We start from the raw sequence: 27,638 nt of genomic DNA on the forward strand, positions 1-27,638 counted from the left end.
GGTTTCCTGCATCAGTGCCCCCAGGGCTGTGCAGATATAACTGAAGGGATGCTCTGCACGGGGCCTCAGAGCCAGGGAAAGGTGGTCTGCCTGGTCCCTGGACATGGCAAGGTCCTCTAAGGGCCTGGCCTAGGTTTCTCACCTCCAGCCGACAGGACTCTTGAGTTCCAATGGCATACCTACCCCCTGCATCCCTCGGGGAGGCCATCTCAGATCTCCCATGGCCAAGAGGGAACCCTGGGCTCCTGCCTGCTCCCCATTCTTTCTTCCAGTGTCTTCCCCATCTCAGGAAAAGGTGGCACATCCATCCAGATGTTCATGCCAGGAGCCCGAGAAGCATTTCCATTCACTCCATCCTGCCACATTAAATCATCTACCAGTGAGCCCCATCAGCTCCACTTTTCGTGAAGCCCAAACCATTCTCCAACCCTACCCAGCCTCCTCCTGGCCATCTGCTTGCCCCCATAATGCTGTTTCAGAGGGATTCCCAATAATGCTGTCAAATGGCATTACTTCTCTTTGTACCCCTCTGTCAGCTCTGTGGGCACTAAGTGTGGCTAAGGAGGCCTGTACAGCCAGGTGTAGCCTTGCTCTCCCCCTGCACCTCCAATCCCCAACAGCTGTGGTCACACGAGCTCTCAGTCCTGCAAGAACCCTCCCTGATACAAGCCACACACACGTACACATGCACATGCACACACACACACACACACACCACACACACCACACACACACCCAGACATGCAGATATTCACAGAGGTCAAGCACACACCCAGACACAGAGATAAAAACACATGCACCCAGACACATCCCACACTACCCAGACACATACACCTCTTCCCATGGCAGACTTATATTTCATGATCCATCTAATAACCCCCTTGCCCTGCTGCTCTACCATGGCACGTTGTTGATTTGTTTTGCAAGATCACAATTTGTGATTCTTTTATCCTATTTGTTTACATGCTTCTTATTGGTCCCCCCAGCCCCCTTCTAGACTGTTCATGCCATGAGAGACCATTTTTCTTTTGTTCATTGCTATGTTCTCGGTACCCAGCATACAGTAGGCACTTCATAAGCATTGAAGGAAGGAAGGAATAATCCCCTAATCTCTTTTCTGTTTTAATAAGGGGGCTGCACTTGCATGCTGGTCTATGGGTTCAAGTGTCCCGGAAAAAACAAATAAATGTGGAACAGCCAAAAGGGGGTTAGAAGTTCAGGAGACTTACCATTCACTCTATGCTTACTTTTAATGTCTCAGTTTAAAAGATTACATGTATACTGCTTATAGAATAATGCATCTTTGAAAATTAATCTTTTAAAATAGGATACTCCAGCGGTTCTCCAAGCTGGCCCAGCATCCTGGCTGGAAAGGCCAGGCTGGGTTCCCGGGTGGGTGCTGTCAACATCTTTCTGGGTAGGAGTGAGGGGTCTAAACAGCAGCTGGGTTTGAAAGCTGGGGGTCTGCATAGTTCTCCTCAGGCCTGAGGGGACGGGGCTGGGGTGGAGGCCTCATGTGGGTCCCATTTCCTGTGCTCTCTGTCTTCCTGGCAGCCTGTGTTCCAATGAAGGAAATTAAGTTTGTCTACGGCTGGATGTTCCTGAAGCCACATGGCCAGCTGTGGGAATCGAGGGCACAAGGAGAGGGATTGTGGTTTGACAGTTTTTCCTAGACTCTTTGCAGGAATGGATGCTGAAGAGACTGGCCTATAATCACAAGGTCTGCCCTCATATCATTTCTTTTAAATAGAAAGATATATGTTACACATAGAGCCCTGTTCAATATCATTATCTCAAAAATTTCCCTTATCCTGAATGATTTAAAAATATTTTGCAATGAGATTCCCCGGTCCCGCAGACCTCAGTTTTGCCACATCCTCATGTGGGTGCTCCAGGCTTTTAAAATGGCTCTTTCCTCCTAAAGTCCAGTTTTCTGCCCAATACCAAGCTGACTTTTCACCCTACCCAATTACACGATGACTGACTTCCTCCAAGTGTCTGATCTTCTTAGAGAAGACCGAGGTTTAAGAAGAAGAAGGAGGAGGAGGAAGAGGAGGAGGAGAGGAAGAGGAAGAGGAAGAGGAGGAGGAGGAGGAGGAGGAGGAGGAGGAAGAGGAGGAGGAGGAAGAGGAGGAAGAGGAGGAAGAGGAGGAAGAGGAGGAGGAGGAGGAGGAAGAAGAAGAAGAAGAAGAAGAAGAAGAAGAAGAAGGAGGAGGAGGAGGAGGAGGAGGAGGAGGAAGAGGAGGAAGAGGAGGAAGAGGAGGAAGAGGAGGAGGAGGAAGAAGAAGAAGAAGAAGAAGAAGAAGAAGAAGAAGAAGAAGAAGAAGAAGGAGGAGGAGAGGAGGAAGAAAACAATCAAAGGGGCTTCCAGTTGGTCATTTGCTACTAATCTCCCTGCCCCCGACCACATTGCTGAGTCCTTCCTATCTGTAGGGTGGAGAGAAGAGGCGATTGCCTCTGATCATCTGTTTTTACCTGAGATAATTAAAAACTGTTTTCCTATTAACCTGTTTCACTGATGTCTGTCTGCCTAGCCTCTTTTCTTTGAACCTCCTTGATTGTGTCTCTATGAAATCATGTTGATCCTTCGCACATCTCTACAGGGATCTGGTCTAATATCTGTCTTCTGAAGTTCCCATTTGCTTACTGCTCCCTGGACAATCTCAGGTTGAGATAATGTGCCAGTCCCCCACCATGCCTGCATGGACAGCCAGTGAATATTCCCCTTCAAATGCACCTCCTGGAATATCTGTTAGTTGTTAGCTGTTAATAAAGCCACAAATTACTATCCCTGAGTGACACTTTCATCCTCTCCAGCTCCCTTCACTATCTAAAAATGACTTATAGGGTAGATATGGCAAATGTATAGCATTCAAGTGGCCACTGCCACCTCACATGCCAGTGGCAGACATTACTAATGGATTGCCCACTTCTACCCTGCAATCCAACCACTGATGAATCCGGTCAGCTGGATCTCTACGGTAGAGCTCAAATCAAATCAATTGTTGCCCATCCTCCATCCTCCACCATTCCTTGTTCAGACACCTAAAAAAACCTTGAACCTGACCTTCTAGCTTCTCCCTCTTTTTCCTTTCCCAGAGTGACTTTTTAAAAAAAGCTTTGATTTTTTAAACATAAACCAGATACTGGCACTTTCCTACTGAAAATCCTCCAATGGCTTCCCACTGCAATTAGAATAGGATGCCAACTCTCTCCTATGCTCAAGCCCTGCATGACCTGGCCTTCCTGGTATCTACTGTCAGCTTCTCCCAACTGGAATGTGAATTCCTTTAGGGGAAGGATTTTATCTGTTCAGTTTGAGACAGTGGCCCTAGTGCCTTCAGCAGTGCCGGGCACATCAAATGTTTATAGACTGAATGAGACTCTTTTTCGCTGATCCAGAATGTGGTCTAAGAATCCTTCTCAATGTGACATTCCAGGAAGCTACTGCTGAATCGTCAGAGTTCGCATGCAAGATGCAACCCACATTTAAAGCTTATCTGGGCAAGTCTATGCACCTCCAGTTATTTGGGAATGAGGCAATGTATAAATAAATCATTTTAGCCCTCCTGACCAGCTTACTTTCTTTCATTATATGTACAGAAACATTTAATCCTTTATTCTTGGTAGTGGAAAATGGTTTGGTGAGGCTAAGGTTTGGGCCCAAGAGGGCTGCTGATGGGATCCCTCAGCTTGGGTATCTGATGACAGCCACCTTGCTGAGTCTGTGAGGAGCTTCATCTGTGTTGGGACCAATGCATCAATGAGGCTGCACCGCAGAGAAAGATGCTCAGGAAAGTCAGGCCATGTGCTGCTACCTCCTTAGGACATCACCCTTCACAACAGGTTGAGTCACCATGATGGCTGGAAATAGGTTCTAGAAAATCTAAACTTCTGGAAGGCCCAGGAGTCCCAGAACTAGAGGAACCATTGGGAGGCAGAGGAAAAATAATCTAAAAGAAGGAGCCATGATTGGGGTGAGCTCTGGTTTCCCTGTCCAGGGACATCTTGGAGCAAGAGGTGAACATTTCTGGTGTTTCTGCCAGGTTTCTTGGGAAACGGGGATGCTGGCAGGAGGAAAAGTGGATGGAGGGAGAGAAGAGTAATTAGTGCTATTAATTACATCTCAACCACAGCCTGCGTTTCTGCCCCGGGATTAAAGAAACATTCATTTGGAACGACTATTAAGGTCTTAAATTCAATGCTTCACAAATCAGGGCGGTGGAATGAAATTTCTTTCTCTGTAGGGACCAGGAGGCAGAGAGCAGAGAATTTTCTATCCAGGTTACTGCAGCCCAGCTGGAAAAGCCCAGGTTTGTGAGGCAGGGTGGAAGAAGGTTTGCTGGTTATTGTTGTTGGCGGTGCTTTTTTTTTCTTTTTTTCCTAAAGCTGCTTCAGGCGGGGACGTGTTCCAAATGTATAATCTAATATGCTATAAAAGTCACTAATGTGATTATACTTTTATATCATATTAGAGGAAATGAATACTAATTCAATACCAAACACTAATTCGGTAGAACCCCAAATTGCTGAGAGGCTGCAAAACATTTACTAAGCTGAACTTCCCACGGCTGATACTGAGAGTCGTGGTGCTTTTAGGATTTGCTACAACCAGTTTTTGAGTTGGGCAGTCAGAGATTCCAGGGTCTGCTGGGGTCTGCCATCTCCCCTGTGGTGGACAGATGCTGGGGTGGCTGCCCCGGGGAACATACGTTCTGCCCCCTTATGGGGCACTTCTCAATGCTCCGAAGAATTTTTCAAATCATAAGGAATGCAAATCCATTTGGATTTTTAAATTAAGCATGTTGTTCGACAGGACAGCATTGGCAGATGGGAGACAGGCTGCCTCTAAATCCGAGTCAAGGTTGGGAACAGCTTCGCAGAAGGAAGACTGCCAAGAACTGTGTCCTAGGAACTTATATTAATGGCCAACACTTACTGAGCATTTACTGTGAGACAGGCACTGTTAAACGCTTTCCTTCCATTCATTCATTCATTCATTCATTCAATGCTCAAGAGGACCCTACGAAATTGTAAACTTTTTTATGCCCATTTGACAGATGAGAAAAATGGAGATTCAGAGAGATGAAGTGACTGGTCTAAGGGCTAAGAGCTGAGATGCCAGGCCAGGCTATCTGGCTCCAGAAATGCATTCTGAGTCACTCAACTTAATTGCTTCTATGTAAGGAGTCGGGCCCACTGAACCGACAATTACCCTTTACCTGCATTATCTCATGCTACTCTCGAGGCAACTCTTAGGTTGGTTTATTATTAATCCTATTGTACAGATGAGCAAACTGAGGTTCAGAAAAGTGATCTAACTTGCTCAATGTCACAAACTACAAAGGAAGCTTCAGAGCCAGGATTCAAACTCAAGGCTGGCCAGCTCCAAAGCTAGGGCTCATGAGCACTTTACTATAAACCTCCTAAGTTCCCAAAACCAAGGCCACAATCCTCAGAAGATTCCCGTACCTTTCCCTGCCCAAAGTGCTGTTCAATAACCCCTCTCACACCAGCTTCTTCATGTCCTGGAAACTTTTCTCCTCCCACTTCTGACCTGGGAGTCCAGGGAAGGGCAGTTTGGGTCAGCTTCTGGAACAATTCTCATTCCCTGAAGTCTCTCTTGTGGGATGCTGGACTCCTTGTTCTTCCCACACCTCCATCTCATGGGTACACTGTCCCATTTTATTATCAAACATCACCCACATCTCCCCATCCTGGCCAGCCACATCCAGAAACGCAGGGCCAGAATTACGATGTGTCGGCTCACCTTCATAAATAATATTTTGCAATTTCCTCGTCCGGGGGCATGGATAAATTATTCTTCTGCGTCAAGGTTACAATGATCAAAAAGGTGGCCTGGCTGGCCTTCCTTGAGAGTAGGGATAAAAAGGAGGCTCTGATTACATCGAGGCGCCAGGCTGAGGGGGGAGCCCCAGGCCCTGGGCTTCTGCTTTGTGGCTGCACAACAATCAGATATCTGAAAATGCATGAACTCTGATTTTAAGGTCCTGCTGGAGAAGGAATTGACGTGACAAGCAAGTCTGACTTTCACATCATTCATAGGGGTTGACAGAAAGAGCCTTCTGATTAGAGCGCAGTTAGCACTGTTTCCTTGTTCCCTTCACTGAGAGCCCCCATCCACCCTGCCACAGTCACACACACACACACACACACACACACACACACACACGAGTGCTCTCTCTACACAGGGTGTTATGGACTGAATTGTGTCTTCTAAAATTCCTATGTTGGAGTTTTAACCCTCATTACCTCAGAATGTGACCTTATTTGGGTATTTGGAGATAGGGTCTTTATAGAGGTGAGCAAGTTAAAATGAGGCTCCTGGTCCAATATGACCAGTGTCCTTATAAAAAGGGGAAATCTGGACATAGACATGCATAGAAGGAGGACTTCCTGGTGAACATGAAGATGCCCATCTGCAAGCCAAGGAGAGAGCCCTCAGAAGAAACCAATGCTGCTGACACCTTGATCTCAAACTCCAGAACCGCGAGAACGTAAATTTCTGTTGAAGCCACCCAGTCTGGGGTACTTTGTTATGTCCACCTGAGCAAATGAATGCACTGGGACATACTTTAAAAAAATTCCAGAACCAAGGTATCAAGTGGATCCCACTGGAAGACAGTTATCAATAGTATCTGAGGCTAATTTGTGTTCTTAATCATATACCTGCTTGTGGTCTCTGTCCCTACTAGAATAGAAGCTTCATGAGGGCAGGCATATCTGTCCACCACTATATTCCCAGAAGCTAGAACAGCACCTGGCTGAATGAATTCACTGAATGAATGAGTCTGTGAATGAATGAACAAAGGCCAGGAAGAATGAATTTTGCTTTCACACACTGCAATTTGAAGAATGCATCCTTCTACCTGGAAGGATGGCAGGCAGAGATGCCTCTTAAAACAGAATTCAGCGGCCTACCCCAGCAAGAATATCCCTATAACTTGGGCTGCTTCGTGGGCTGCAGAGTATAAAAAGCAAAAGAGGGTTTTGCCCCCAGCTCTAACAGCCCCCTACCGCCCACTCCTCCACTGCCATTTCTTTAGGTGCTCAATGAATATTCAATGAAAAACTAAACAAATGGCAACAGAAAGCCCAATTCTTGATAACCACTTAGAAATGGCTGAGGAGATGGCCAGGTGAAATCCATGAGCATTTGATGGCGGGAGCCAGCCTGGCCAGCCTTCTGTGACTTCTCAGCCAGCCAAGAGATCTCCCTGCCCTCCCAGGGAAGGCCTACAGCACCAGACCCTTCTCTGGCTGGCCGTCAGCACTAAGGGCTGGTGACAGCACAGCCTATCCCTCCCCACACACACTTATGACAGCCCCCCACCCAATCTTAGCAAGATGGCAGCAGGCTACAGCCTCCCCCTCTGCCGCCTGCTCTTCATGCATCCAGTAGGCGCCCAATTCTCACTGCCCTCCCAAATCCGGACGAAACTGCGAATTCTCCCTGTCAGTGCTGTATATCACTTTGAGATATATACCATATTAGCAGAAAGAACTGAATTATATTGCATTCATGATGCAATTAAACACTTCACTAGGAATCAATGTAAAACTGATGAGGCCTGAAAGTAGTGCATATGGCTTAGAACATTATAAAACATTACCTTCACTCAAATCCTTTTCAGTAGCAATTTAAATCTTCTTACAGTTACTGCTGCCAATGGTAAACCATCTACTGATTCATAACAGTGCATGGTAACGAATGAATTTTTTTAAAAATTTATTCAACTACTAAATTACCCATGAAACCGGAATAGCTGACAGTAGTAATCTGAATTATTATTAGCTCTGCAAGTATTCTGCATTAGCCAATTTAAAACCACGGTTCTCAGGCAGGAACCAGTTAGTACAGCCAGAGTGTTAAATGACTGCAATAGTTCTTCATTTTACTGCTGCTTACATTTAAAGGTCAAGAGATAAAAATTACATATGACTCCAAACATAGGAAGGGTGTTTATCTTTTTCTACGAATCGGGTCAGTTGTAAACTTTAAGAAACATCTGAGATGCAATTGTATAAACGCAAAGGCCTACGGAATATTCAGAGATCACAAGGCTGGGGGTGGGGGTTGTTTCTTCTCCCTCTTCCATCACTGCAAAAAAAGATGGCATGCCCCTCCTCTTTGTGGTCCTGAAACTTGCTCCCCTCCAAAATCTAGTCCGTTTTTCCTCTCTGACCTCCACATGCCCCCAAGCTTCTCCCACTGCTTGGGTGGCTCTGGAAGGATCTCAAAGCCACAGAGAGAGGAAGTCACAGGAGTAGAAGCTCCCTCTCCACCAAGAGGTCACTTGGTCCAGCCCTCTACCTCCCGCCTGCAGTAGCAGCAAGACAGAATCTTCCAGGGCCTAACCCCTTCTCTAACTGCCTTACTGTCCACACCCACCGCCTGTTGGTCCCCCCTCCCCCTTCAAAAGCCCAGAGGAAAAACCAAAGTGAGAGAAATAAATAAAGAAGCAGCTTTCTTCGGGAGTCCAATGTTATCAATGCATGACTGAACAAGGACCATAAAGCACAAGCCTTGCTTCTTTCCATGGCTCAGGCAAGATGGGCACGTGGGTTTTGAGCTCTGTAGAAGGAAGAGAAGAGCGAAGCAAATTCAAGGCAGCTTTTTTTTTTTTTTTTAATTTCCTCTCTTCAGGGGTTTGGGGGAAGTTTTTTTTTCCCTTTAGCCACCAAGTTAATATATGCTCATTATAAAAAATTCAAATGACAGAGAAGCACACAAAGAAGAAAGTTTGACAGCCCAGTTTTTCCACTCCGAATCAGCTATCAATAATGATTTAGCACCTACTATGTGCCAGGGCACTGGGGATACAGATGTGAACAAAACCACTGGAACACTCTGGGGTCCACTCTTCAGGCTTTTTTCTACGCACAAACTAACATGTACATTCATAGGTAGAATTTTTTTTTTTTTTAAGATTTTCTTTATTTATTTGACAGGGAGAGAGACAGCCAGTGAGAGAGGGAACACAGGCAGGGGGAGTGGGAGAGGAAGAAGCAGGCTCCCAGTGGAGGAGCCCGATGTGGGGCTCGATCCCAGGACCCTGGGATCACACCCTGAGCTGAAGGCAGACGCTTAACGACTGAGCCACCCAGGCGCCCCCAAAGGTAGAATTTTCCCCCCAAATAGCATCCTATTCCACCACATTCTTTATTCATCCAATAAAGTGTCCTGACATCTTTAATGGAAAGACTACAATTCCACTATGTGTGTGGACCACGTACCTACACAGACCTGCACGGACATGCTTTTACTAATATGAACAACCTTACAATTGGGCACTGTTCAAGCTACAAGTAAGGGTGGGCTCAGCCTTATGCCAAAAGGGATGTTCAAGCTGTCTGGGCATTTTAAGGGTGAGGGGGTCCGGGCAGTGGGGACTCTCCTGTGAAAAAATCTTTCAACAGGCAAAGGAAGCATGTGTGCCCCCTACCCGCCCCAATGACCTTTTTTGCACAAGCTGATTTCCATCCATTGATGTGGCTTTAAAATGGTGTTATACGCAAGTAATGAATCATGGAACTTTACACCAAAAACCAGGGATGCACTGTATGGTGACTAACATAACATAATAAAAAATTATTATAAAAAATAAAAAATAAAATAAAATATGGGCTCTCACATGTTTGTGAGCAGCAGCAACTTGCAGGCTGGCGCGTCTACCTTGGTGAGAGCGACAGCAACTGTCTGATATCCTCTGGGCTGCCAGGAGGCCCCGTTAAACCAGTGGGTCTAACTGGGGGTGAGTTTGCCCCCTGGGGGTCATTTGGTAATGTCTGGAGACATTTTTGGCCATCTCACTTTGAGGGGGTGGGAAGTGTGCACTATTGGCATCTAGTAGAGGGAGCCCAGGGATGCTGTTACATAATCAACAATGCTTAGGATGGCCCCCCAAAACAAAGGATTAGCCAACCCAAAATGTCAATAGTGTCAAGTTCAACCTTGCTGCTGGGGCAGACTAGGGTGGTATGGTTGAAAGACTGGATTTTGGACAGACAGAGGTGTGTTCAAGGCCCAGTTCAGCCATCTGCTAGCTGTGTGACCTTGGACAAATGTATCAACCTCTCTGAACCTCAGTACTGTTCGTGTCCTTGACTACTTATTAACAGTATCTACTAAGAGTTATTGGGAGGAATCCATGAGATAATCGGTGTCAAGTATGCAGTGCAGCATCATTTATTATCACTGGTATTATCAGTAGTAGCAGCAGTAATGAAAGCAGTAGTATTTTTATTGTGGTAAAATATACGTAACATAAAATTTACTATTTTTAAGTGTACAGTTGAATGGCATTAGTTGTGCACCCATCACCAGCATCTACCTCCAGGACTTTTCATCTTGCAACACTGAAACTCGGTATGCATAAAACACTAATTCCCCAGCCCTTGGCAGCCACCGCTCTACTTTCTGTCTCTATGAACTTGAGTCCTCTGGGTGTCAATCATACAGTATGATACAGCAGAATTATACAGTATCTGTCCTTTTCTGACTGGCTTACTTCACTCAGCTTAATGTCCTAAAGGTTCATCCATATTACAGCATGGGTCACACTGCCTTCCTTTTCTAAAATATTTATTTATTTTTCAGAGAGACAGAGAGAGAGAACACGAACAGGAGGCAGGGGCAGAGGGAGAGACAGACTCCCTGCTAAGCAGGGAGCCCAATGCAGGACTCAACCCCAGAACCCTGGGATCATGACCTGAGCTGAACAACTGCCTTCTTTTTGAAGGCTGAATAATATTCCATCGTATGAACAGACCACAGTTGTTTATCCACTCATCTGTCGATGGGCACTTGGGTTGCTTCTACCTTTTGGCTATTGTAATTAATGCTGCTGTGAACATGGGTGTAGAAATATCTGTTCATGTTCCTGCTTTCAATTCTTTTGGGTATATACCCAGAAGGGGAACTGCTGGGCTATATGGTAATTCTATTTTTAATGTTTTGAGGAGCTGCCATACTATTTTCCACCACAGTTGCACCATTGTACTGGAAGAAATATTTTTAGGGACAGGCCAAGGACCAGGTCCTGGGTAGAGAATCTCCCTTGACCAGTCTATCCATGTGTCCGAGGATCTGGACCACCCAAAAGTCTCACTTCCCAAGCCCAGCTGGATATATCAGCTTCCTGGACATGTCTCCCTGGGTCTTTTCCACCTTTGGCTGTTATATCTCAGGGATCTGCTCCAGGCCAGTGGCTGTGCCTTCCTCCTCTGCCAGGTGATCCCACGACAGCCTTGCAGGTGCTCAGCTCCAAGGGGGCACCATCATCCATTTTCATACTGTCTCCTCTCAAATACAGAGTCTGTTATCAAACCTGGCTCCATGTAATCTAGCAGTTGGGGCCCCCAGCCTCCAAGAGCTGGATCCTGGAGCTGGGAGAGTAGGAGGGCCTCAGGTTTTTGCTCAGCCCCTCACTCCACATGTGGCTGTGCCAGGGAAAAGGGGGCTTCCCTGGGCAGAGAGTACACAGTGGATGCCCTTTGGGCTGTGGGGACAGAGACAGTGAGAATGGATCATGGGGACAAAAATCTCAGCCGTTTCTGTGCTGCTCTGATCTGGCCACCTTCCCAGGGGAGCAGAACGCCAGGCCTGGGAATCAGATAAATCTGGGTTCCAATTCCAGCTTGATGAGCACCTACTAAACGGTGTTACACTCTGGGCACTCTGTAGATAATATCCCACGGTTCATTTCATTTGTAACTGTCATATCAGCCCTGGGAGATCAGAGCTAATGTCACCTCCATTTTACAGAAGAGGAAACTGAGGCTCGGACGACTGAAGCAATTCTATCACAGCTGCACAGAACTGTTAGTGGTGGAGCTGGGATTCAAACCCAGGGGGGTCTCAGTCAAAACCCAGACCATTATACTAGACTGCCATGTAGCACCAGGCTTGTTACTGACCCTGACTCTGTTTACTCTTCTGTAAAATAGGATAATGAGAAAACCCACCTGTGGCAAGCACTACACATTGGGCTCCCCCAAAGCTATTCCAACCCCCTTCTCCTTTATCATCTGTATTTGTTTGCTAGGGCCGCACAACAAAGTACCACAGACTGGGTAGCTTTAAATAACAGAAAATTCTTTTCTGACAATTCTGGAGGACAGAGTTTTAGATCGAGGTGTTGGCAGGGCTGGCTTCTTCTGAGGCCTCTCTCCTTGGCTTGTAGAGGGCTATCTTTCCTGTGTCTTCACATGGTCTTTCTTCTGTATGTATACGTCTTGTCCTAATCACCCCTTCTTATAAGGACACCAGTCGTACTGGATTAGGGCTCATCCCAACGATCTTATTTTAACTTAACTACCTTTCAAGGTCAAGGTAATTACTGATCTCTAAATATAGCCACATTCTGAGGTACCGGGGATTAGGACTCCAAACCGCAAATTTTGAGGGGACATAATTCAGCCACTACATCACCTTTTACCAGAGGATAGAAAGTTACAAGGTCAGTTTCCCAGCCTCTCATGCAGCTTCAAGTGGCCAGTAAGAGTCCCAGACAATGAGATGAAGAGTAGATGTCCCTGAAGAGGGCTTCGCTTCCTGACCTAAAAGGTAAAATCCTCACTGGAAGAAAACCTTTGCCTTCTGTCCTTTTGGCCTTCCCTTCTTTTCCTTCCTGGCCTGCAAACATGAGACCGGGAGGAGAAGCAGCCATCTTGCAGCTATGAAGATGGAGGCCAATACGGCAGAATGGAAAGACAGAGGGTCACCTACCTGTGAACTTTGTCATTTGAGAAAAATAAACCCTCAAGCTGTCCTTTGGTAAGTAGATAAACTGTGGTGTACCCAGACAATGGAGCATTATTCAGTGCTAAAAAGAAATGAGCTATTGAGCCATGTAAAGACATGGAGGAACCTTAATGGCATATTATTAAGTGAAAGAAGCCAATCTGAAAAGGCTACATACCGTATGGTGCCAACTCTAGGACATTCTGGAAAAGGCAAAACCATGGAGACAGTAAAAAGATCAGGGGTTGCTGGGGGTTAGCTGGAGGGAAGGATGAGCAGGCAGAACACACAAGATTTTTAGGGCAGTGAAAATACTCTATATGATATTCTAATGGTAGACACATGCCCTTATACATTTCTCCAAATACACAGAATATACAACACCAAGAGTGAATCCTGATGGAAACTGGACTTTGGGTGACGATGTGCCAGTGTAGGCTCATCAACTGTAACAAACATACCCCTCTGGTGAGGAATGCTGATGTGGGGGATGATACATACATGGGGGCAAAGGGTATATGGGAAATCTCTGTACTTCCTGTTCAATTTTTCTATGAACCTAAAACTGCTCCAAAAATAAAGGTTCTTTAAAAAAAAACAACACCCATAAACTTAAGGCATCACTGACTGAGTTTCCAGTTACTAGCAGCTGAGTATATTACTAATAGGAATAGTCCTTCCAGGACCTCATGATCTAACAAGAGGGATCATAAGGCAGTACAGGTACCAGGCGGTGGCAGGGTCACTGTGAGTCACACGGGCCTGAGAGGCGTGAGCTCAGTGAAGACCTCTCGGAAGTAGCAGCTGTGCCAGAGCAGAGCCTTGAATGCCAAGTCAATTCGGACTGAGAGCCTCCATCAGGGATGCCAGGCAGGCACCAAGGAAACTCAAAAAGGTTTTGAGCAATAACTAGTTAGTCAGTCCCCAGCCGCACTGGATGAAACCCCTGAGAACAGGAGTCGTGGGAGATGCTGACAGAGAGGGAAACTAAGAGAGTATGTACACACACCCCACACCACACATGCTGGGATAGCGGGTGCTGGACAGCTGCTTAGCACACGTGTGCACATCGGTGGAGAAGGCATCAGGCACTAAGGCTTCTGGAAGAAGAAGTGGGCTCCAACTTGGAAAGGAGGCATTGTCTCTTTAAGTGAGCATAACACTGTATCATCCTTTCTCTTCCTATTTTGGGTTTTATTAGCAAAGCAGTACAATGTTTATACTAGTGGGTATTACATTTGCCAGAACAATTACAGTATGACAAATGGTACATCAATGTAATCCATCAACCTCGCCAAGACAGGAATCCTTTACTCGGGACTGCCATTAATTCTGCGCTCCCGTCTCTGGGGTCCTGGGCCCGTGTAGCCATGACAACGCGGATGACGCCTGGTGTGAATGCTAGGCCTCTGAGAAGGATGGGCACCTTCCTGGTGCCCTGGAATTCAACCTCCGACACCCGCATATTAGTCTACTCGGAGCAAGAAATTAGAGTTTGGGGCTGGAACAACGCACGGCACTTGGGGGGAGGGGTATTTTTTTCTCCTTCATCACGGCGCACTGCCCCAGAAGTGGAGAGGAATACACACCTATGGGTAGTGTGGCCCACTTGTCACTGGTTGCTGGACACCAGCTCCAAAGCCAGGAGCAAATTCAGGCAGGGATGCGTCAAGTCTCAATAGCAATGGCAGCTTTTAAGGAAAGGGAACAGGGACTCACAGTATAAAGATATTGATCACCTGGAGAGGGGGAGAAAGGAAAGTCATTTTTTGATTTATACAGAAAGCCTCTGAGATTCTGAAAAAGCAAACACCTATCTAGGCACACAGAGGAAAGATGATTTGATGCACAAAAGGCCCAGATCTCCTCTGTCTGGTCAACTCTAGTTCCAAATGGTTGATATATAATTTCTTGACCCTGGGCTCCCTCTACCTCCTCCAGCTGTGGCTTCTAGGAGCAGTTAAATCCCAGTGGTTACACAAGCCCTCAGACAAGACTGCAGCCATCAGCTGCAAATTCACCAGGAGTTTCAGAGTTCCCCGATTCATCCCAACCGGCAAATTACAAGCCGGGAGCGGCTTTATAAAATATGAAACGGCTGCTGTCAGTTTTTCCATCACTTCTACATATTTTGCTGTTAACAAAAGGAACCGATAACCACTTCTCATAAGGAAAAACAAGAATAAAATCAAAGGCCCCTAATGGAGACAATCTCCAAAGTGCAACAACACAAGCCCATTTCTTTTCTTTCTTTTTTTTTTCTTCCTTCCCTGACAAATCAATCTGGCCATGGTCCAAGGATACAGGCAGACAGACGGAGCTACCTCACCTGTTTTATTAAGCCATTACCAGAATCATTTTATTCCCATTTATAATGTTCAATACATGGTCTGAAGACTTTTCTAATATAGTAATTAGATGGAACACTAGATAGATGGATTAAATTGGGACGATATTTTATGCCATTGTACTTTGCTTTACAATATTCTGCCTGGCTTCTGAGATACCGAAGTGTGAGCATGTATATATAAATATATCCCTTTTATTCTAGATGGGAAGGCTGTACTTTGCATGTGGCTCATCTCAGCATGAGACTTCCCATTTGGAAATCTGATGGAAATTTATGAATCCATGATAGAACTCGCCAGGAAATCCATCCTACATTCTGTCCCCCTGCCCCCAAGCAAAGGTTGCCCAAGCATCAACACCGTTGTCATGGTCACTGCAGCCGACATTTACTGGGTGCTTACTAAGGACCAGGCATAGAGCTGAGACCTTGACATTTATCAGGAGGTCACATAACTTGGGGGCTCAGGAGCCCAGGCTTTGAAATTGCCCACAGCTGGGACTTAAATTCTGCTACTTACTTGCTGTGTGACCTGGGGAAAGTTACTTTACCTCTATGAGTCTCAGTTTTCCCCACCTGAAATATGGGGATAATATAGGTACCCATCTCACGGGACTATTCTTAGATGCTTAGATACTTAGATGATGCTTAGCACAGGACTAGACAGAGAGCAAGACCTCAATAAATATCATTTTTATTATCATCTCACTTAGCCCAAGGAGATGGCATCACGCCTCTTTTACAGATGGGGAAATTGAGGCCTGGAGAGGAGAACACTTAACCCGAGTTAGCAAACAAGTGGCAGGCACAGGTATCTGTGTCCAGAGCCTGCTCACTTAATAATCACAAAACACTGTCCCCGTTGGGGGGCGCCCGGCTGGCTCAACCTGTAGCACATGAGACTCTTGATCTCGGGGTCATGAGTTCAAGCCCCATGTTGGGCGTGGAGTCTATTTAAAAAAAAAAAAAAAAGATTGCCTCCTTCAAAGAGAGAAGGAGGGACACTTCTATCAAGAACTGTGTGTCTGGGGCGCCTGGGTGGCACAGCGCTTAAGCGTCTGCCTTCGGCTCAGGGCGTGATCCCGGCGTTATGGGATCGAGCCCCACATCAGGCTTCTCAGCTCGGAGCCTGCTTCTTTCTCTCCCACTCCCCCTGCTTGTGTTCCCTCTCTCGCTGGCTGTCTCTGTCTCTGTCAAATAAATAAATAAAATCTTAAAAAAAAAAAAAAAGAACTGTGTGTCTGTGTGTGTTGGGGGGGGTGTTAAACTAAGTCCCTGAGCCCCTAATTTGTGCCTAAGATACAGGTTTAAATTATAATTTTAATTTTAAGGGTCTGAGAAATCAAGGTTTGGTGACCAACAAAGAAGATCTCCCTTCATATGCCACCTTCACTCATCTCTTGAGGTGATGAAAAAAATAAAACGAGAGAAATGTGTCCCACAGGTGTCACCTGATCTCATTCACTTCTCAGGCACTGTACCTAGGTAGGAAAACTAAGCCATGGAAAGGTCCAACCTGGAACATCAGAAAAGATACGATGCCACTTTATAGAGAAGAACACTGAAGCTCAGAGAGGTGGTGTAACCTACCCAAGGTCACACAGCTTTTGAGGTCACATCAGAGATCTCTGCAGCCCTGGAGCCGCAGCCAAGGTATGACAAGGGGTGCAGATCCTTGTGATTCCTATTATGCAAACAATAACAACAACAACAACAACAAAAAAAACCCACCCCAAACCTGCCCCCCTTGTTTACCTAACTTCAGACCACCTCAGCCTGCCTATGCAGGGGCCACATTTAGCTGCGGTGTTTTTTCTGGTTTTGTGGGTAAATAGAGAACATCAAATAGATGAAATCTATTAACATGAAAGACAAGGACACACCCAGCCACAAAGCTGGTAGCTGACTACTTCCGAAGACCTGCCTTCACCATGGCCAGGAGAATAAAATTGCCCTCTGTATACATTTTTCTGTAATCAAGAGGGCGTTCTCAATTTGACAGGTTGTATTGTAACTCATTGTTTAAAAAAAGAAAAACCTCAATAAAACTCTAAAAATCTCTTTGCTGCCAGCTCAATCTACAGTATTGATGGAAAAGTGAAACTTGCCTCCGTAACAATTGTCCCCCATCAATAGAATCCTGGACTTGCTGTTCTCACTCCTCTGCTCAGGAAATCTGGCCCCCAAAGCCCTACGTGGGTGCTCGGGAAGTTGTTAAGTGGATTTCCAACTCACCCCAACTCTTCTGCTGCTTTTGCAGCATAGTTGGCAAAGAACATCTCAACACTAGAAAATTTTCTATAAGGAGCAAGGTGAAGGAGGGGGAGCTGAACCAGAATAGGATGAAAAGAACAGAGAAGTTACTGGAAATACCAAATGCTGACATTTACTCTGGACTTGGCCTTATAACCACCTCACTTCTCCCAACCGCTCTGTTCATATCTCCATTTTACATATAAGAAGATGGAGGCTCAGAGAGGTCAAGTGACAACTAAGGTCACACAGCTCATTCAAGGCAGAGTCAGGGTTTGAACACAAGCCTGTCTGATTTTAACATCTAGGACCTGTAACTATAAACAACCCTTCGGCAGAGTGAAGGTGGACCCACACATTTGACACAATAGGCAGTTTCTTAGAGGAAACCTTTCTTTTGAAATCTTACCCTATTTGAAATGACCTTGGGAAGCTGAGCACTGTGGAGGGAATGGATGAGCCTGTGCAATGCATATACAGTCATCCCTTTGTTCACCCCCTTTGTATAACAGATTTTCTTTTATCAGGTTTTCTTTGCCACAATACAAAAGCCTCCCAAGGAAGGAGAAGCAATTGGCTGGTTTGAGGTGGGAAACAGATCAGATAAAGCCAGGAACTCCCACTGCCATAAGAAAAGCACCCTCTGAGGATCCAGGAGGCTTTGCCCCAATGCAGAGCTTGAAAAGCAACAATTTCATTAACCATGACCTCAAAAGCCAGTATTTCTGAACATAAGCCTGTTCCTGAACCAGCTGTCCAGGATCATTGGGTCTGCCATGGAGGGGAATTTAACAACTGCCCAGAGACCCACTATACAGACTGTTCCTTCTGAAGTCTGACCTTGGTGCTTCTTGCTACCTCACTTCCTTAGAGAAATATCTGTGGTGATGACGATACTACTTTACTGAGCCCATCATATAGACCCTTTGACTGTCAGTGATGGGAGATGTTACAATTGTTCAGATGAGCAAACTAAGGACCAGAGATGAAGAGTAACTTGCCCAGAATCACACAGCAAGTGAAGGCTATACTTTCCCAACATGAGCATTGACCTCTTCACCTGGAGGGTTCCCAGGGGCATGAGGAGATTCCTGCATCTCAGGAGGGACTCTATCCCCTACTAGCCCTCCAACCCTAGGAGTCGTCCTTGACCATCCCTCTCTCCTCTCTATACCACTAAAACCCCAACATTCTGCTTCCTAGACATTTCTTAAATCTACCCCTCTGTCCCCAGCATACACCTCTCTCTTTTCTGCTTCCCAAACCCTCTCCACTCGCCTCCTACCAAGCATACTCAGACCACTCAGACCAACAGGATCCTTCTCATCTCTGAAGAGAGCCTCTAGTTGACAAGAAGGAATGTCACATCCACAATTTTCCCTGATTCTAGCAAACAACCCAAAGAAGTGGGGCCTATCTTATCCTCCTGTGCCCCGTGCAGCTCAGGGAAGCTGACAATCTGCTGGAGATCACACAGTACTGAAGATGGGACTTGAGTCTGGATTGGGTTCTGTTCTGGGTTGGATGCTCTACAAGCAGAACCTGAGGTGGGGATTCTTGTGCAGGTGACTCAGGGAGGGAAGGCACTCAGAAGGAACCTGGAGGGAGTAAGGGAAGCAGGTGGGGGCAGGGGCAGAAGTTGGGCAGAGAGGTGGGTTCAGCAGGACTCTAAACTCAACCTGATCTCAGGGGGAGCTCTGGAGGGTGAATGGTACCAAAGGGCCGTCCTGCTTTAAAGGAAGGATCCAGGCTGTTAAGTCCCCTGAACCAGTCAGCCCCCAGAGTGGGGTGGGATGGGACGGGACATCTCTGGGAAGGCAGCTCCTGGAGGTTGAGAATTCCCTGGAAAGGGGAATAGCGGGGAGCAGCTATTAGCCAACTCACAATAGCTGGCAGCACGAGCTGGCAAAGGGAGCTGGGGGTGGGGCACGGGCGGGCACCACCAACATCCCCCACAGATCCATGGCCCTCCTGCTTCTAGCCGAGAAGGGTGGCAGGGTTGGGGATTCCTTGCCTAACCCAAAGCCAAACAGTAGCGGTCCATCTCCTTGGAAGGAGCCCCTGGGGGCTGCTGTGGGGAACTGAGGTTCAGAAAGGTTAAGTAGTCTGATGAAGGCCACACAGTGTTTCATCCCATTTACCACTGAGCCATGACCCTCTGTAATAATGAAGCTGACAAGCAGCCTCTCTGCTGTTCTCCCCATTCCCCTGTCCCTACCCATCACTCCCTCCCTATCCCCACGTAGCTGCACCTCCCCTTGCCCACTCCCCAGGCTCCTCAGCGCCTGCCCGGGTGCTGGATGGGAACAGTGACACCTTGTCAAACAGGCTTTTGATAAATGCAAATCTCTCTTAATTTGAATTTAATTATCAATGAAGTGAGCGACTCCCAGATCACTTCTCCCCATCAGAAACTGGCAGATACATCTGTGCGCAGAGCGAGACTGGCATCTGCTGGTCCTCATGCCAAGCCCCTCCCGCCGGCCGGCCTGCCTGGCTGTGGCCGCTGTTAGGGGGACTGGGGGGGGGGCGGGGAGAGAAGGGTAGGGGGGCAGGAGTCCCGACAGCTGGACTCTGCCACTTTCTACAGCCCAGGCTAGAGCTTTTCATATGGGTGCCCAGGGAGGTTAAGACACTTGTCTAAAACCTCCTAGCAGGGCAGGACCTGGGTGCTCTGACTGTATTGCATGGTGGCCAAAGCTTGTTCCACTGACTGGTGGTTCCACACCTCATTCCTGTCCCATTTCCCTGCTCGTCCCCAAACAAAGACTGGAGAGAGGGTGCCACTCAACAATTACTGTATGCCAAGCACTGTACTGTACCTGAATTCACACTAGTTCATTCCACTATGCAAGGCAGGCCTGTGGGGAAGACCTATGGGTGCTGTGACAATCTCAACATACAGATGTGGAAACAGAGAAGCTGGGTGCCAGCACAGGGTCTCCCAGCCAGTGGGGGAACCTAGGCTCTCACCATGTCATGTGTATGTACCTGCCACGTGGGGTAGGCCAAGAGGGCAAGGGGATGGTGGTTCTGAGCAGACAGCTCAGGTTCTGATCAAGAGCCCGAAAGCAGAATCTACGCCTTAAAAATTATACCTTATTCAAAATAATAATACAAACAGCAGCACCTATGATGTGGCATTGTCAGCATGTTACAGAGATGAGCTCACTGACTCCTGTTAGCAGCCCCATTTTACAGATGAGGAAACAGAGGTGCCCAAAAGTTCAGCAATTTTTAAAGCCAGACAAAAAATACAAATATCTGTACACAAACTAAGAAATCCAGATGAATCAAAAATAATGATCACCCAAAATCCCACCACCACCATCTATGAGTGCAACAACCTCTCTGAGGTTTTCAGAATATTCTAGGAAAAAAAAGTGGAGGGGGTCAGTTGGATAAATGAGACCAGAACAGCAGAATGCTGACAACAGTTGGTGTTGGGTGATCAGGACAAGGGGGTTCAGCATATTTTCCTATTTCTGTGGATGTCTACAATTTTCCATAATAAAAACTTTTGAAAAATCTCATCACCTAGGAAAAACCTCTAGTAAACTTTCAGTGATTTCTCTTCCAGAACCTTCCCTTCCCCAAAGTGATCACTTTAATTCAATTTGATAATAGCAATAATTATAGTCAGCAGAATAAGAAGAAGGGCAATAAGACTGCCTTGGACCAAAGTCTCTTACCTCTGGCCCTGAGCTGCCCCCACTGCCCTTTCTGCAGAGTATTCCTAGACCAAATCCTGACCCCTCCCCATCCACGTGGGACTTTTGACAGCAAGAACCTGCAAATTCCTGCATTGCCTTCAAAGGCACTGGCTCTTGCCCTGAGAGACAAACACCCCCTGAAAAACAAGTGATGGGTTCTGGAGCCAGGTTCCTGGAGATTAAATACTGGTCAGCCACTTACTTGCTGGGTGGCCTCAGGCAAGTCTCTTAATTTCTCTGAGCCTTCCACACCCACCCGTAAAATGGGTTAACAACTGTTGCAACCTCAAGGGGGGTGGGAAGGGGTCAGGATTTGGTCTAGGAATACTTAAAAGAAATGATGTAGGCAAAGAGCTCAGCACCCGACTCCCGGCGAGGGCTTGACAAAGTTCCCATCACTTTATTTTTGGACACAAAACTCCCTGACCCCACTGCCCTTGCAGCTTTTCCTGAGGCTGTTCAATTGCAGGCCTGATCTCCTCCCCACCAGACCTTGCCCACCGTCAGCTCTGGTGGGGTCAGTGCAGCTGCGCTGCTTGCGCATAAGTCCACGGCCCCAAAGCAGAGCTGCTGCTCTCCTCCATACACCTACTCCTCTCCCAGGTGCTCCCATCTCAGGAAAGGGTAGCTCCATCCTTCCTTCAGCTCAGGCTAAAACCTCAGTTATCCTGGACTCCTCTCTTATGTGCGTACATCCTACATGCAACACATCAGCAAGTCCTACTGGCTTGTCTTTTAAATTATAGCTAGAAATTGCATCCCTTCTCACCCCCTCCCCTGCCTTCTCATACCCCTCAATACCCATGGCTACAGTAGCCTCTCCATGGGTCTCCTGGCTCCTGCACACAGTCCTGAGTCTGTCCTCCAATGGCAGCCAGAGCCAGCACCCAAGTCCATGCCCTCGCTATTCTGCTGCAGACCTTCCATGGCTCCTACCTATTGGCAGTAAAGGCCACAGTCTCCACTCAGGCCCTATGCACACCAGCTTCCTCGCTCTCCCTTCAATCAATAGGCACTAATTGTGGTAGAGTATACATAACACAAAATTTAACATTTGAACCATTTTATGTATGTATATATGTACGTATGTATGTATTAGAAAGACAGTGGGAGAGCACAAGAGCAAGGGGGAGGGGCAGAGAGGGTGGGAGAGGGACAAGCAGACTCTGGGATGAGTGCAATGCGCGGAGTGCAACATGGGGCTCAATCTCACCACCGAGATCACGATCTGAGTTGAAATCAAGAGTCAGAGACTTAACTGACTGAGCCACCCAGGTGCCCTGCATTTGAACCATTTTAAAGTATTTGGTTTCATGTCATTTAGGGCATTCATAGTGTTGTACAACAATCACCTCTATCTAGTTCCAGATCATTTTCATCACCCCCAAAACCAGTAAACACTCATTTCCCATTTCCTTTTCTCCCCAGGCTCTGGCAACCCTGCGTTCTGTCCCAGTGGATTTGCCTATTCTGGACATTTTGTGGAAATGAAATCAGATACTTTGTGGCCTTTTGTGACCAGCTTCTTTCATCTGGCACACTCTTTTCAAGGTTGATTCATGTAGCACATATCAGTGCTTTATTCACTTTTATGACTGAATCATATATTCCATCGTATGGGTAGACCATGTTTTGTTTATTTGTTTGTCTGTTAATGGACACTGGGTTGTTTCCACCTTTTGGCTATTGTGAATAATATTGCTATGAACATTCATGTGCATGTTTTTGTTTGAACAGCTGTTTCAGTTCTTTTGGGTACATTCCTGGGAGTGGAATTGCTCGGTTATATGGTAATTCTATGTTTAACTTATTGAGAAACCACCAAACTGTCTCCCATAGTGGCTGTGCCATTTTGCACAGCGCCTTGGTGGCTCTCTCTGCTAGGAATGCTCTCTGTCCAAGATATCCTCATGGCTGCCATATTCAAATCCTTCAAGGGCCCAAAAATCACCTTTCTCAGTGAGCCCCTATTTAAAACCACTTACGCTCTACCCTGACTCTGCTCCCCCAACACACACACCTGGCACCCCTGTCCTCCTTCTCCTATCACTTATTACCAAAGAATGACCACACATTTCAGTTTTCTATCATTTATCTTACTCTTCCTCTAGAATGTCAGCTCCAGGAGGGTAGAGACCTCCTCTGTTCTTGCCACTGAAACTCCAGGGCCTGGCACACAGTAGGTGCTCAGTAAACAACTCCCAGAACAGTTCATAGTATACACTGCCACTCCCCTGCTCGAAGCCCTGAATAGCTCCTGTGGCCCTCAGGGTGGCCTGTCTCCCTCACTCCCCGCATGTGTCCCTGTCATGTCCCCACACTTATCTTGGTTTAGGTCACACTGAACTACCTGTAGGAACCCAAACACTCATGGTCTTTATGCCAGGAGTTCCGATTCCCACCCAGTTTTCCTGGCAAACCCTTCCTCATCCTTCACAACACAGTTCAAGCATCACTTCCTCCAGGGAGCCCTTCCTGACCTCTCTAAGCAGATTTCAGTTGATGTCCCCGGACATTTCCTTCACATCTCTATCAGAGCCTGCATTACTCTGAACATACTTGGTTCAACTGCACCATCAGCTCTCCTGGGTCTCCAGCTTGTGGGACCTCTCAGCCTCTATAATTGCATGAGCCAATTCCTCATAATAAATCTCTTTGTCTGCGTGCGCGCACACACACACACACACACACACACACACACACACACACACACTTCCTGTTGGATGGATCTATTCTCTGGAGAACCCTAATGCAGATTTTGGTACTGAGAGCAGTTCTAAAGGAACACAATTTTAAGGATGAGTTTTCTGAGTTGATACTGGGCTTCTTGGAACTGGCTCACTAATCCGATTACATTTAAGGGCTCTAATGAGTCTATTTCCAGAAGTTAAGAGAGCACTGATAGTCCACGGTGCAATATGGCAATAGAGAGATGCAAAATATCACCACTGGGTGTTCCTAATCAACCATGTATAAGGAGCAGGGATCTGAGTGACTGTGTATATACTTTCGATATTTTTGGCAAAATAATGAATTATAATGAGATTAGCTGGTTGCTCTAATGTTGCTGGACAAAGTGAGGAAAGAAAAGGATGAGCTCAGAGATTCAAATTCCCAGCTTGAGTGCCACACAAATGATCTGAAAGCTTCTCTGTGCCCCCAGAAGGAGACCCTTACAGCCTGTGGCTGCAGGGCTGAGATTGCTGAAAATCAACCCCCAAATTTCATCCTGCAACTTGCTGAATTACAATGCAAGATGAACTCTCAGCCTTGTAGCGTGGCTACTATTTTCTTTTTGTTTTTAGGAGAAAGGGAACTTAGTAAAAGAATATTTAGGTGAAAATCCCAAGAGGATTAGAGAACTTTGTTTATAGGGTATCTACTGTTGAAGTGAGGACATTGATGGGGAAAGAACGAGATCCTGAAAGTTGGAATGGGGACATACAAGAAGACCCTGATGAAATCTGGGACACTGAACTCCTAAATTCTGATGAGGCTTCTTCGTTAGTGAAAGAAGGTCTCCTCACCCACAATGGGAATGGCTTCTCTATCCCCTACCTGAGAGGACCAACCCTGCATTGCCTAAGGAATCTATGATGGCCTCCCCTGAGGGAGTTGCCTTTTGAGGCAAAGCTAATTCTCCTCAGGACCCACCTCCACCATCCCTCTTTGGCCCTAGACCTATAACTAGGCTCAAGTCCCAGCAGGCCCATAAAGGTGAGGTACAAAGTGTGACCCATGAAGAGATGTGCTACACTACAAAGGAACTACTTGACTTTTCTAATTTATGCAGACAGAAATCCTAGAATGTATGTGGGAATGGATATTAAGAATGTGGTATAATGGTAGAAGGAACATAAAGTTGGATTATTGAAAGGAGCTCACTAAGCAGAGATTCTAGATTGCACGTTGCAGCCTGGGGAGTCAGAAAGGTCTCTAACTGGTTGGCTGGCTGAAAAGTGGACCCAAAAGTGGCCCACAGTGAGTGAACTGGAAATGCCAGACTTGCCTTAGTTTAATGTAGGGGAAGAGATACAAAGAGATTGGAATGTTAGAGTGGATTTATCATTTAAAACCTATACAGCCCGCCCCGGGAAGGTTCAGAAGACACACTTTTCACCACAGCTGTGAGAAATAAATTTGCAAGGGGAGCCCTGGCAATCCTGAAGAGCTCTGTTATCAGTGTTCTCTGTAGGCCAGACCTCACAGTGGTAACTGCAGTCACTGAACTGGGAATCATAAATGCAAGAGGAATAACTGGATCCCGGTGCAGCAAGGGCCAAGTGATGGCACTCAGCCGCTAAAGGAAAGATGAGTGTGGTTACTGTAATAGACAGCAGAGTCAAAGCCACAGTCAGAATAGTGTGGCTCACCCAGACCTAAGGTGTTGGCCAGTCAATCAAGGTGTTCCTAGAAGTGGAACAGATACGAAACTTAACTAAATTCTAACTTGATTTGTGTAAGCAGAAAGTTCTAGGTCAAGTGAACATAAGTCTAATCCGAATCATAAAAACAGAGAAAGTTACAGGCTCTCAATAAATTCCCAGACTCAAGCCAGTTTATAGACCCAGAATCCCCTGAATGAAAGGGAGGTCGAGTCCCCTCGATAGACTCTGGTATACTATGGAAAATGTGTACTGTGAAATCTTTCTCACAGCTTTCTCTGAAGGGACCCTTTGGCCTTTTTATCAGGGTGACTATACGCTGGGGAAAAGAAAATAATCAGACCTTTTGGGGACTACCGGTTACTGGCTCTGAACTGACACCAATTCCAGGGGACCCAAAATGTGACTATGGTTCACCAAGAGTAGGGGCTTATGGAGGTCTGGTGATCAATGGAATTTTAGCTCAGGCCTGTCTCATGGTGAGCCCGGTGGGTTCCTGAACCCATCTTGTGGTTATTTCCCCAGTCCTGCAACACAGAGTTGGAACAGATGTACTCAGCAGCTGGCAGAATCCCCACATGGGCTCCCTGACCTATGGAGTGAGGGCAATGATGGTGGGAAAGGCCAAGTGGAAGCCACTAGAATTGCCTCTACCTAGGAAAATCACAAATCCAAAGCAATACAGCGTTCCTGGCAGGATTGCCAAGATTAGTGCCATCATCAAGGACTTCAAAGATGCAGGGTGGTGATTCCAACCACATTCCCATTCCATTTGCCTATATGGCCTGTGCAGAAGGCAGACAGATCTTGGAGAAGGAGAGTGGATTATTGTAAGCTTAATCAAGCAGTGACTCCGAATTGCAGCTGCTATACCAGATGTGGTTTCATTGTTTGAGCAAATTAACACATCCCTGCTACCTGGTATGCAACTATTGATCTGGGAAATGCTTTTTTTTCTCCATACCTATTAATAAGGTCCACCAGAAGCAGTTAGCTTTCAGCTGGAAAGGCAAGCAATACACTTTCACCCTCCTATCTCATACCTATACCCTGGGCATATCAACTCTCCAGGCCTATGTCATAATTTAGTTTGCAGGAATCTTGTACAAGATGTCACACTGGTCCATTACATTGATGACATTATGCTGACTGGATCTAGCGAGCAAGAAGTAGCAATACTCTAGATTTATCGGTAAGACTTCTGTGTCAGAGTATGGAAAATAAATCTGACAAAAATCCAGGGGTCTTCTTATTCAGTGAAATTTCTAGGAGTCCAGTAGTGTGGGGCATGTTGACATATCTTGTCTAAGATGAAGGATAATTGTTGCATTTGGCCTTTTTCTTACAGCCAAATAAAAGGACACAATGTCTAGTGGACCTCTTTAGATTCTGGAAGCAACGTACTCCTCATTTGGGCATGTTACTCGGGCCAATTTACCAAGTGACCTGAAAAGCTGCTGGTTATGAGTGGGGCCCAGAATAAGAGAGGAGTAAACCTCATCTAGGACGTTATCTCCTCTTCTGGGGAAGGGATCGGTGCATTTTTGGTTGTACGTTGGATAGCTGCGTCATGTTATATGGAGTTAGGACCTTGTTATTTCTCTACATGGAGATTAAATATGGTTTAAGGAGATGTATATGGTGCCAGTTTGACAAGGGTAGACTTACGATGGTTACGTTTATGTGTCAGCTTGAACCGGATGTACTCAGTCAAACACTATTGTGGGTATGTCTGTGAGGGTGTTTTGGATAAGACTAACATTTGAATTGGTAGATTGAGTGAAGCATACTGCCCTCCCCAGGATGGGTAGGCCTTGCCAATCAGTTGAAAGGCTCCACAGAACAAAAGATTGACCCTCTGTCTAGTAATGGGGAATTCCCCCTGCCAGACTGTTGAACTAGGACACTGGCTTTTTTCCTGCCTTCAGATTCAGCGTGAGTGAAACACTGGCTCTTCTTGGGTTTTGAGCCTGTTGGCTTACAGACTAGAACTTAAACCATTGGCTCTTCTGGTTCTCAGGCCTTTGGATTTGGATTGGAATTACATCAATGGATCCCCCAGGTCTCCTGCTTGCCATCTGCAGATCTTGGGACTTCTCGGCCTTCACCATGGTGTGAGCCAATTCCTTATAATAAATGTCTTCATACACACACACACACACACACACACACAC

At 46.4% G+C, this 27,638-nt stretch overlaps 1 protein-coding gene across 1 annotated transcript in view; it reads right to left on the reverse strand.

Moving 5' to 3' along the window:
* The window catches only part of CUX2 (cut like homeobox 2), a 257,140-nt gene that overhangs the window by 147,654 nt on the left and 81,848 nt on the right, over positions 1–27,638 (reverse strand). The gene's annotated exons all lie outside the window — the stretch shown is intronic.

The sequence above is a fragment of the Ursus maritimus genome, unplaced genomic scaffold (genome assembly GCF_017311325.1).
Source record: "Ursus maritimus isolate PB19 unplaced genomic scaffold, ASM1731132v1 scaffold_33, whole genome shotgun sequence".
NCBI lineage: Eukaryota > Metazoa > Chordata > Mammalia > Carnivora > Ursidae > Ursus > Ursus maritimus.